The sequence below is a fragment of the Pteropus alecto genome, unplaced genomic scaffold (genome assembly GCF_000325575.1).
Source record: "Pteropus alecto unplaced genomic scaffold, ASM32557v1 scaffold171, whole genome shotgun sequence".
In the NCBI taxonomy this organism is placed as follows: domain Eukaryota; kingdom Metazoa; phylum Chordata; class Mammalia; order Chiroptera; family Pteropodidae; genus Pteropus; species Pteropus alecto.
In genome coordinates this window covers 2,294,824-2,307,440 of record NW_006431925.1, presented here as the reverse complement: position 1 = coordinate 2,307,440, position 12,617 = coordinate 2,294,824, and the positions used below count along the sequence as shown (strand labels likewise).

General features: G+C 32.4%; 2 pseudogenes; both read right to left on the bottom strand.

The window, feature by feature from the left end:
- Positions 1 to 3,236: 3,236 nt before the first annotated feature.
- Positions 3,237 to 3,355, bottom strand: LOC112475567 (annotated as a pseudogene).
- Positions 3,356 to 10,621: 7,266 nt separating this feature from the next.
- LOC112475571 lies at positions 10,622 to 10,740 on the bottom strand (annotated as a pseudogene).
- Between the last annotated feature and the right edge of the window lie 1,877 nt (positions 10,741 to 12,617).

Here is a 12,617-nt window from a genome sequence, read left to right as displayed (position 1 = left end):
ATGACTCTAGCTTTTTCTTGTACTCTAGAGTAAGAAATTAAGGATGATGCTTCCAAATTTGTGAAATTAGTGCATCACTGATGCCAAAAAAATCATTTCTCTTTCTGGACCACATTCTCTTGCTTACTAATTACACACAAGCTAAAAATGGTGATGTACCAGATTTGTGGTTAGTGGTATAGCTAGCAGTGGCAAAATCTTTAGTAACATAACCCATGATGGTTGAGTGACCACAAATAAACGTTTGAATTTTTTCTTTAGTTGTAAATTTTTTTGCTAATATATCTAGACCTAATAGCTTTCCAGAGCTGCTGAATCCAGCAGGAACCAGGCTCTGCAAATTAATTCATATGCGTCTTTTCACATACAACATATTTTTAAAATACATTTAAGGGGCTGCTTACTATTTCCTCCTCTCCTTTTTCCTCCAATGGTCAACTACCTTTGAAATAATAATACTCAACTCTTGTTTTTTAATAATTTAGATGTTTACTATATGTTGCCATCTAACAACTAGACAAGGTTATGGCAGAAAAATGTTTCAGAGCACTAAACAAAATTATTCAAAGAAGGCCATCTATTACCCGAAATAAAAGGTATTATGTCATTTCCAGGAAAAAAAGATAAAGAATACCACTATCTCTATTAGCACAGAGATGCATTCTACTGACTATCCCATTTCCTATGACTTCATCTCTGAAATCTTAAAGTATACATGTAGTTTTTTCTGTCTATAGTAGGAGAGTGGTTAAAGTAAGAAACTGTTTTAAACACTAAGAAATACATAAGAAAGATGCAAGGTCTTCAATAAAAAATTCTATATTCTTTATACTGGTCTTGTGTATTTTTATTTTTGTTGAGCCAGCTCAGTTTACTTGTAACTCTGATGCCAAAATATTTCTTCTTTGCTGCCCATTTTCCATCACCCTTCTTAAACACATCACTTTCTAAACGACTAAATATTTTCTCTATATTTTATCTTTCCTTTTTAGTGTTCCCTCTCTTCATATTTGAATATGTTTCAAGACTTGTAATAGTTGCTAATAACAGGTCAGAAATAAATATTTCTTGTGTAAGTAAATGAATGAAGATATTCCAAAGGCAATAGTTCAACATGAATACTGCCAATGGATAGGTATATAGAGTCATTTAATGTTTTGAATCACAATTGGCTATCCCAAAAATGAATATAATAGCTATATTATTATCATTAATTACAGCTCTATTGGCCACTTATTAGATATCAGAAAGTATATATCCATTATACCATAATGATATAATGATATCATTTATATCTTTATACTCATTTTGATGGTGAGAAAACTGAAACAAATGTTCAAAAGATCATATAGCTAGAAAAAAATGATAGATGCACAACTTGAAGCCTGATCTACATTGACTGTGTACAACTAATAAATAAGCTGCCAGAAATATGAACATGAATATACTTTGTAAACTTAAAAGCAGAAAAGTGTACGAAAACTAATCAAATTCCTCCCATATTCTTTCTGATGCCTCCGAATAACAAATGATGTACTTTAATGAGTTCTGTAATCTTGGCATATGCATTTCCATGATTCCAATATTCTACTGACTTCCTAAAGAAGAAACTATACTATGGAATACAGGTATAATGTTATTCCTCTCCCAACTAGAGCCATTGGGGCTATAACTATAACACTGGTAAGAAAAGGGGTAGAGGCTAAATGAAGTACAGGTAAGAGAGGGGAAGGGAAAGAATGAATGGGGATATTCAGTCATTTTTTCTACTCTTTTAATAAGATAAAAGTCTTTAATAGCGATTGGTGCTTAGAAAATAATTGAAAGTATTTGGCCAAGTCAGTGAAGGCTGTCAGCTACTTAGCATGGTGAACAAACATATCAGAATAGTACTACAGAAACTAAAATTTATTCTGGAGTTCAGTAATCTACATACGATTTACAAATTACAGTAATCTACATACAATTAATTTTTGTTTGCAGTGTTCACAATAGTTAAGAATTTTTATGAAGGAGTTTCGTATTATTCAGTTATGAGATTGTGTGCTAGTCCTAATTAGCACTTTCTTTACAATCTTCCTTATGCTTGAGAGGTTTGAGTTTTTAATGGGTTTAGATCTAGAAAATGATCAAATATTATAATAATATAGTTCTCAGAGATTTAAAAATTAGCTTTTTAATTTTAGCAATGTTTAGATTTATAGAAAAATTACAAAGATAGTACGGACTTCCCATATATGTAACATGCGGTTTCCTCTCTTAGTAGCATCTTACATAGGTATGAAATGTTACAATTAATAAATCAATATTGACATATTTATTATTAAGTAAAGTCCATACTTTATTCCATTTTCCTAATTTCATGGTTCATCCTTTTTCTATTCCAGGATGCTATCCAGGATACCAAATTACATGAGCTGTCATGTCTCCTTTGGCTCCACATGACTGTGACAGTTTCTGAGACTTTTCTTGTTTTTAATGATCTTGACAGTTTTGAGGCATACTGGTCATGTATTTTGTAGTTAGTCCTATAGTTGGGATTTCTTTGATGTTTTTCTCATGATTAGACTGGCCTTATGTATTTTTGAGAGGAAGATCATAGAGGTAAGTGTTATTTTGCTTACATTACATCAATGATACATACTATCAACAAGACTTGGCACTGTTTATATTGACCTTCATCACCTGGATGAAGCAGTGTTTATTAGGTTTCTCACTGTAAAGTTACTCTTTTTTTTTCCCCCCTCCTTCCAATGCTATACTCTTTGGAAGGAAGTCTCTATATATGGCTCATGTTTGAGGAATGAAAATTAAGCGCCCCACCTCTTTTAGGGCAGAGTATCTACATAAACTATTTGGAATTCTTCTGAAGAAGAGAAATTTGTCTATTCTCTCCATCTCTGTTCATTTATTAAGTCATTTATTCATATCAATACAACTCATTGGTTGCTAGACTTTTTGTGACAAGTATTTTATTTGATTTCACTTAAATATATAGGTCTTATTCTCACTAAGAATCTTATTCTTCATCTTCTTTCATTCTTTTTCCTTTAATAAGGTCTATAGAGACATGTCCTTAAAATTGAGGTCAGTATATTTTTTTTCTATAGTTCGTCAGATATTAAATATTTTTTATGTTTTAAAATTTTTTATTTTTTTAGGCAAGGCAATCATTGGTTGACCTCATAGATTGCAAGGATCTTGTTACCTTACAATTCCTTATTTTTTATTTTTTACACCTACAGAACCTGGTCTTCCAAGGTGGTCTCCCATCCAAGTACTAACCAGGCCCAACTCTGCTTAGCTTCCAAGATCAGACAGGATTGGGCTTGTTCAGGGTGGCATGACTGTAGACTAAATATTTTTGATTATGTGGGCTACACAGTCTCTGTTATAACTACCGTGAAAGCAGCCCTATGCAGACGACATTAAAAAAATTAAGTGTGGCTGTATCCAATAAAACTTTATTTAAAAAAGCATGTGAGACAGATTTGGTTAAGAGGGCATAGATTGTTGTCCCCTGCCTTAGAACGTTAATGTCTCTAAGATCTTTACTCCCAGATCTTTCTGTGCTCTAATGACCTGACTTTCCAGGAGTAACTTTTAGTATTATGGGTTCTTAATGACCTTCTCTGTAAAAAGGCATTTTAATTCTTTTCCATGTAATTTAAAGCTTTGATGGAAAATACATGCACATAATTAAAAGAATATTGACTCTGAATTCAAGAATTTGGAGAAGAACAAAGAATGCTTTCCCTTCATAGACTTTAAGACAGAACTAATGCTGGAGCAAGATAACTTTACTCTATTTGTTCCAAACATTCCTGTATGTTTTCCTAAGCCAATGATAGGGTGATCATTTGGAGTCAGGGATATGAAGAGGAGTAAATGGAAGGAAAAGTGTCTCAGAAAACTAAGTCTCTGTCAATTCTTTATAGACTAAGTGATTTTTGAACACCATTTGCAAGGAATATATACCACACTATGACACACATTTATTAAAAATAAAAACAAAAAAATGAAAAAAACAAAGAAACATTCAGAATGGAAACTGAGCAGAAGTTTAAGGAATATTTTTCTTCCTTTTCATACCAAAACTTCATAATACTTAGTTAACACAACCATTGTATTAACGATAAACCATCTACAATACAAGTTGATTAGTTACAATAGATTCTGTCTATTCAAATGTGTTAGTTCTGAAGGGACACTGCTGCATCTAATTTGATTTCCCCCTGAGCAGTACATGATGTGTTATTTGATGCCCTTCAAAGGACACGATTAGCCAAGCTATAAAGTGTCTGATTTTACTAGCTTTGCTCGGTTTTATCAGTTTGTAAATGTGTTATTTTCTCCATTTATTGTGCCTATGGGATTCAGAGATAGAGTAAGCATCAAGTTAATATGTTTTGGGGAGGCAGCAATGGCCATACTTTAACACTTACGCAGTGTTGTGATGACATTGAAGATGGAGTCGTGGAAACTGTAATGTCAGGGCCATTTATCAAGGCAATTCTTCAATGCTATAAACCCTGGCTCCGACACTGAATTCAACAGTAGGCTTTTGTTTTAAATAGAACGAAGTGTTCCTGGGATGCACTGCTAACAATCCTCCTTAACTGAGTAACAAGTAGTCAATAATAAGAAAATAGGTCATGCAGGTGGTCAGAGGGAAAAAGGAAGTGAAGGTGTTGGCCTAAGATATTGCATTTGAGGTTTTCTTCTTTTTTTCTTCCTTTTTTTTTCTTTGAGTAGAGAAAGACAGGATTCAATTTTAGGTATTTAAGTAAAAAAGGAAGTGTTCCTTAAGGATATTAAAATGCCACCAACCCTTTGCTTTTAATTGGGATAGAAAACACAGTACACTCATTTAACTAAATCATTTGGCAGGAAACAATTTCAGTGCCATGTATTCAAAGAGTGCCAAACCAAATGACACAATCAGCACTGAAGATGCTCAGAGTAGTCAACAGGTGTTTGTGGCTTTGAGTTCTTGCATTCTTTTTAGGTTGTCTTCCATTTACTTTTCTCAGTACTTATTCAAACCATTTGTCAATGCATCAAAGCTGGATACTGCACTTATTTTTCAGGCATTTAATTCATTAAAGATAATGCCTACTTATACAATTTTTTATTTTTTGCAATCCTGTAATTAGTGTTTTTTTCATTCTAGAATTCAAAGAAAATCTGAGGTCTCCTTCCCCTACTATGCCCAGAAGGAATAACTATTCCCTTCATTTGTTCATTCCTACCCACTTACCTGACAGGGATCTGAATATGATTTGGAAATGATGTATTGAAGTGATATACATTAATACAGATAATGATAATTACCAAGCATTATCTTATAAATTCAAGGATCTAAAAGCAACTTGGCATGTGTGTTTGTGTGTGGGTGCACATATATTTTATACATTTATTGTTTTTTTGTGTGTGATAAATGAGAAAAGAGGCAAATGTATTATTTGCCAGTATCCTTCTGAGTACATTTTCTGTATTGTGTGTTAGATATTAGCTCCAATTGCAGCCTATGAGATTGAGATCATTCTATCCCAATTCACTGATGTGAAAACTGAGGTTCAGAGAGAGGTTAAGTGATTTGCCTCACATCCCCACAAGTACATAGTATAGTTGGGATAAAGCAATTGTGAGATATTGTATGCTGAGATCCAAGCAAATGGGCAATTTAAACAGTTTATCCAAGATAGGCTGTGAATTTTTCAGTTGAAAGCTGTACATCAGCAATTCTCAAATTCTTCATAGGTTTCTTCCCCTACATCCACTTACCCCACCTTATCTTATATGTATCTTTCACCCACAAGGTGTGGACTCTGACCTCTATTAGACAATAGGGTGGTAAATCAGTACCTAATAATACAGTTGAATTAAAGGAGAAGACTGTGTGCTTATACTAATGCCATATATCTTTATTTCACTAGAATGGAAGCAGTTGAAGTTAGGGATTTCCTTTTTCTTTCTGCTTTCCTGTAGGGCAGGATATAATGTCTTCTTCAGCAGATTTTCATATATATTAATCATCATATAACTTATTTTTATTTTTAGATGACATCCTTTGACTATGTAATGAAGCATACTATATTGGCATAATTTTTAAATTCTTAGAAAGTTTGGATAAATTACTTGCCATGTGAAAGAATATGTAAATGTCTGTATCTACTATTCATCTTTGTTTTGAGCACAGCCTGAGTAATTGTGTTTTTCAAGACTGACATTGCAAAAAGTTATTCACTGCTATAAATTATTTTATCTTATACTGAATCAAAGATATATAACACACATACATGTATGCATGCACAAAGATACACATACCTACTCAATTACATTGATTCAGTTCATTTTTTTAAATGTTGCCTTTCATATGTAATCCATGCTGAGATGAAAATAGGACTTAGCAATTTATATGTTGTGGTACCCTAGAGAAATGTGGGCATTTGAAACAATGTAAATGTTTTTCTAATTGATGTTATATTCTTAAATTCTCGAAACATCAGTTGGTCTGGAAAAGTAGCATCCTAGGCTAATACACAAGATGAAATACCTTTGATAGACTTTTCTGTTCCTCCAGAAAGGTTTGTAGTCTACCAGGTATATACTCTTATTTTCCTGGCATGTATTTGGTACATATTAAATTGTAGTCTAATTTTCTGAGTACAAATTCTACCATTCTTATTTTAATATACTGTTTTACTAAAGGGAAAGCATAATGTAAGAGTACTAATTTTCAAAAGACGTTATTATGCTGCTTAAATGATCATATGAAAACAAGATGTGAGTCTCTAAAATCTGTTTTGCTTTAATAATAGAACTATGGTTCATTAATGATGAAAGTAAAAAAACCTCCTCTTTATTCTTTAGTCATTTTTTACTATTCTCTATTTTCTTAATTAATCAACTACAATTGTATATTGATTATTTTCCTGAAATCATTAACTATATATTACCTAAATTAGACATCCGTTTAGATTTCTCCTTTTTTAATTTAGCTAAGAAGTACACGTGAGCACATGTGTGTGTGTGCACAAGAATTTTGGACATAATGTATACACATATATACAATACATATAATTATGTATGCAATATATTTGTAAAGTATGTAGAATGTACAGATGTGAAGTATGTAATTTATTATATTCTTTTTCTTCATCAAACCATAAAATACTTCATACTTTTTTTATTCATAAAGTTATGATGGGGAAGGATAGGCAGCAAAAGGAAATGGGAAACTATAGAATTTTAATATGTAAAAAGAAATTTTTCATTTTCATTTAATGAGAAATAACATAAAACTTTAAGTGACCTTAAAGTCATCCATTTTAAGTGACCTTAAAGTCATCCATTTAAGTGTAAAGCTGATGCTCAAGTAAACAATAGCTATTATTATCTTGAAATAATTTTGAAATTATAAAAAAGCAAAGCAAAAATAGCCCTAAGACTTCCTGTTTATTGCTTTTCACAGGTTCTCAAAATGTTAACCTTTACACATTTACTTTATTATTCTCTATTTTTTACTTGAAATGCTTGAAAGAGGGTTTTAAGCACAATGCCACTTTACTTCTAAATACTTCAAAATGTTTCCTGAAAGCAGTGACATTTTCTGATATAATTCAATATAATTATAAAAGTCAGAAAATTAGCATTGATTCAATATGTCTTATGCAAATACCAACAATTATTTAACTAATATTCTACATAGTAAAAGAAAGAAGAAAAACAATGATTTGGTCCAGAATTTAATCCAGAATCACACCGACACATAGTAATCACGTCTCTTCATTCTCCTTTACTCTGGAACAGTTCTTTAGGTATCCCTTATTACCTTGATACTTTTTTAAAGTGTGTAGACCACTGGTGCACTGGGCAGCCCTCCCCACACTGGATAGCCCTACCCAGATCAGAAGGACAAGGAAGCATGCACACACCAGGCTTCCCAACTCAGAACTGACTTCTTGTAGCCAGGGGGCACACCAGGCCCTGCACAAACCCGGCCCCACTACAACCAACCTGTCAAAACAATCTACACAGAAGCCACATTTTCAAAATTGAGAGAGAGAGCTATTTCATCTAACTGATAGGAACAAACATAGAAAGTCTAATAAAATGGGGAGACAGAAGAATATGCTCCAAATGAAGGAACAGCAACAACAACAACAACAACAAAATCTGGAGAAAAATTCTAATGAAGTGAAGATAAGTAATTTCCCTAATAAAGAATTCAAAGAAATGGTCATAAGGATGCTCAAAAAAACTGAAAGTATAGAAGAATTCAGAGAACAATTTTAGAAAGAGATGAAAAATGTAATAAGGAAAAAAAATATAGCTGAAATAAAGAATATATTATAAGGAATCGACAGCATGTCGGTTAATACAAAATAACAGATTAGTGACCTAGAAGTCAGAATAGTGAAAATCACCTAATTAAAACAGCAAAATGAGAAAAGAATTTTAAAAAATAAGGATAGTATAAGGGGCACCTGCTATAACATCAATATTAGAGAGACTGCAGAAGGAGAAGAGAGAGAGAAAGGGGAAGAAAAGTGTATTTGAAGAAATATTGGCTGAAAAATTTTCTAAGCTGTAGAAGAAAACAGACATCCAGTTCAACGAAGCACAGGGATTTCCAAACAAGATGAACCAAAAGAGGCCTGACACCAAGATATATTTTAGTGAAAATGGCAAAAGTTAAGGATAAAGTGGTAATCTAAATGCAGCAAGAAAGAAACAAGTCCCATACAAGGGAAACCCCATAAGGCTATCAGCTGATTTCTCACCACGAACTTTAGAGGCCAGAGACAGTGCCAGGAAATATTTAAAGTACTGAAAGAAAAGAATATACAACTTAGAATATTCTACCTGGCAAGGTTATCATTCAGAATTAAAGAAGAAATAAAGAGTTTCCCAGACAAGCAAAAGATAAAGTTCACCATCACTAAATTGGCTTTATGAGAAATGTTAAAGGGTCTTATTTTATGAAGAAAAGAGGCCATTATAGAAATAAGAAAATACAGGGAAAAAAAATTTTCACCAGTAAAGGCAAATATATAATATATACAGCGAATCACATATTTACAAAGCTAATATAAAGGTTAAAAGATAAAAGTAGCAAAATTAACAATAATGACAATAAATAGGGGACACACAACACAAAAAGATAAAAGATGATGTCAAAAACATAGAGTATGGGGGGAAAAATGTAGTGTTTTTAGAATTCCTTCGAACTTAAATGAATATTAGTTTAAAATAGACTGCTATATTTATCTGTTCAGTTCTCCTATCACCACTTGTTGGAGAGACTGTCATTTCTCCATTGTATATCCTTGCCTCCTTTGTTGTAGATTAACTGACCATATAAATAAGAGTTTATTTCTGGGCTCTCTATTTTGTTCCATTGATTTATGTGTCCGGTTTTGTGCCAGTACCATACTGTTTAGATTATTATAGCTTTGTAGTATATAGTTTAAATCAGGGAGCATGATATCTCCTTCTTCGTTCTTTTTTCTCAAGATTGCTTTGGCTATTCATAGTCTTTTGTGGTTCCATATAAATTTTAGGATTATCTGTTCTAGTTCCAAGAAAGGAAAAGGAGAATATAGTCAATAATATTGTGGTAAGTTTGCATGGTGACACATAATTACTAGAATTAGTAGGGTGATCTCACTGTAAAGTATAACAATGTCAAATCACTATATTGTACACCAGAAATTAACATAACTAATGTAACACTGTATATCAACTATACTTAAATTAAAAAATACAAAATAAATAAACTGCTAGAGATATAAGTGAATACATATGAACCTCATGGGAACCAGAACAAAAACGTACAAAAAACACACAAAAAATAAAAAGAGAGGAACCCAATCAAACTGTTTAAAAAAAAATAGCAAATCAAAAGGAAAGAGAAGACCAAGAGAAAATGAGGGGGAGGGGGAAGAGAACAACAATAAGAAACAACAACAAAAAGCAATTAACAAAATGGCAATAAGCACTAAGCACATACCTATCAATAATTACTTTAAATTTAAATGGACTAAACATTCCAATCAGAAGACATAGGATGGCAGAATGGAAAAAAAAAAAAGAAAGAAAGAAAATAAACAAGACCCTTCTCTATGCTACCCATAGAGATTCACTTTAGATTGAAAGACATACACAGACTGAAAATGAAGATATAGAAAAAATATTCCACGCAAATAGAAATTTTTAAAAAGCTGGGGTAGCAATACTCATATCAGACAATAACAGACTTTAAAACAAAATAGACTATTAAAAGAGACAAATAAGGACATTGCATAATTATAAAGGGGTCAATCTAGGAAGAGTATATAACAATTTTAAATATCTACACACCCAACATAGGGTCACTCAAGTATATAAAGCAAAGAAGGAAACAAGTTACATACAAGGGAAACCCCATAAGGCTATCAGCTGATTTCTCAGCAGCAACTTTAGAGGACATAAAGGCAGAAATTAACAGTGATACAATAATAATTGAGAACTTTTATTTTTATTGATTTATTTTTTTAGGCGAGGCCACCCGTGGTTGACCTCACAGATTGCAAAGACCTTGTCAGCTTACAATCCCTTATTTTTTTATTTTTTATGCCTACAGCACCTGGTTTCCCTAGGTGGTCTCCCATCCAAGTACTAACCAGGCCCGATCCTGCTTAGCTTCTGAGATCAGATGGGATCGGGCTTGTTCAGGGTAGCATGGCCGTAGATAGACATAATTGAGAACTTCATTACTCTGCTTGCCTCAATGAATAATTCATCCAGACAGAAAATTAATAAGAAAATAGTGGCTTGAAAAGCCACATCAGACCAAATGAACTTAATAGGTATTTTTAGAACATTTCATCCCAAAAGTTCAGATTACACATTTTTCTCAAGTGCATACTGAACACTTCCAGAATAGACCATATATCAAGCCAGAAAACCAGCCTCAATAAATTCAAGAAAATTGATATATCAGACATATATCTGATTGCAATGGCATGAAACCAGAAATAAACTACAGAAAGAAAACTGGAAATAACACAAATACATGAAGACTAAACGTGCAACTAAACAACCAATGAATCAAAAAAGAAATCAAACAGGAAATCAAAACCTATCTCGTGACAAATGAAAATGAAAATAGAACTTCACAAAATTTATGGGATGCAGCAAAAGCAGTTTCAAGAGGAAAGTTCATAGCTATACAGGCCTACCTCAAGAAACAGGAAAAATCCCAAATAAAGATCAGAGTGGAAATAAATGAAATAGAAATTAGAAAAACAAATGAAACTAAGGTTCTCTGAAAGGATAAATAAAATTGACAAATGTCTAGCAAGACTCATCAAGAAAAAAGAGTCCAAATAAACAGGAAATAAAAGAAGAGAGATTATAACCAACACCACAGAAATACAAAGAATCATTAAATAATACTATGAACAATCATATGCCAACAAATAGGACATTTTAGAAAAAAAAAATAGATAAATTTCTAGAAATATACAACCTTCCAAGACTAAACCAGGAAGAAACAGAGTATCTGAACTGACTAATTCTTAGCAATAAAATTGAAGCAGTAATCAAAAAACTCCTAATAGACAAAAAGCTCAAGACCAGACAGATTCACAGGAGAATTCTATCAAACATTTAAAGAAGAATTAATATCTATCCTTTTCAAACTATACAACCCCCCCCCCCCAAAAAATTAAACTGAACAGGAAGGAATCTTTCCAAACTTATTCTAGAAGTCCAGCATTACACTGATACCAAAACCAAAGACAATACCAAAACAGAAAAGTAAGGCCAACAGCCCTGATGAACACAGATGTAAAAATTCTCAACAAAATACTAGCAAACCTAATTCAACAATGCAGTAAAAGGATTATATAGCATTATCAAGTAGGATTTATAGCAGGGATAAAAGGGTAGTTCAATCTGCAAAAAATTATTAATGTGATTTATATAACAAAACCAAGGATAAAAATCATATGGTTATCTCAATAGATGCAAAAAAAGCATCTGACAAGATTCGCTATCCATTTATGATAAAAACTCTCAACACAGTGGATCTAGAAGGAACATACCTCAACATGATAAAGGCTATTTATGACAAGCCCACAGGCACATCATACTCAACTGTGAAAAGCTGAAAGTTTTTCTTCTAAGATCAGGAACAAGACAAGGATGGTCATTCTAATTACAATTATTCAATACAGTACTAGAAGTCCTAGCCACAGAAGTCGGATAAGAAAAAGAAATAAAAGGCAACCAAATTGAAAAGGAAGAAGTAAAACTGTCACTACTTGTGGATGACATGATACTATATATAGAAAACTCTAAAGAATCCACAAAAAAATTAATATAATTAAAAATGAATTCAGTAAAGTAGCGGGGTACAAAATTAACATACAGAAATCTATCATGTTTCTATACACTAATAATGAATAATCAGAAGGAGAAATTTTTTAAAAAATCCCATGTATAATTGCATCAAAAAGAGTAAGATATCCAAGAACAAATTTACCCAAGGAAATGAAAGAACTGTACTCTGAAAACTATAAGACGCTGAAGAAAGAAATTGAAAAGGACACATATAAATGTAAGAG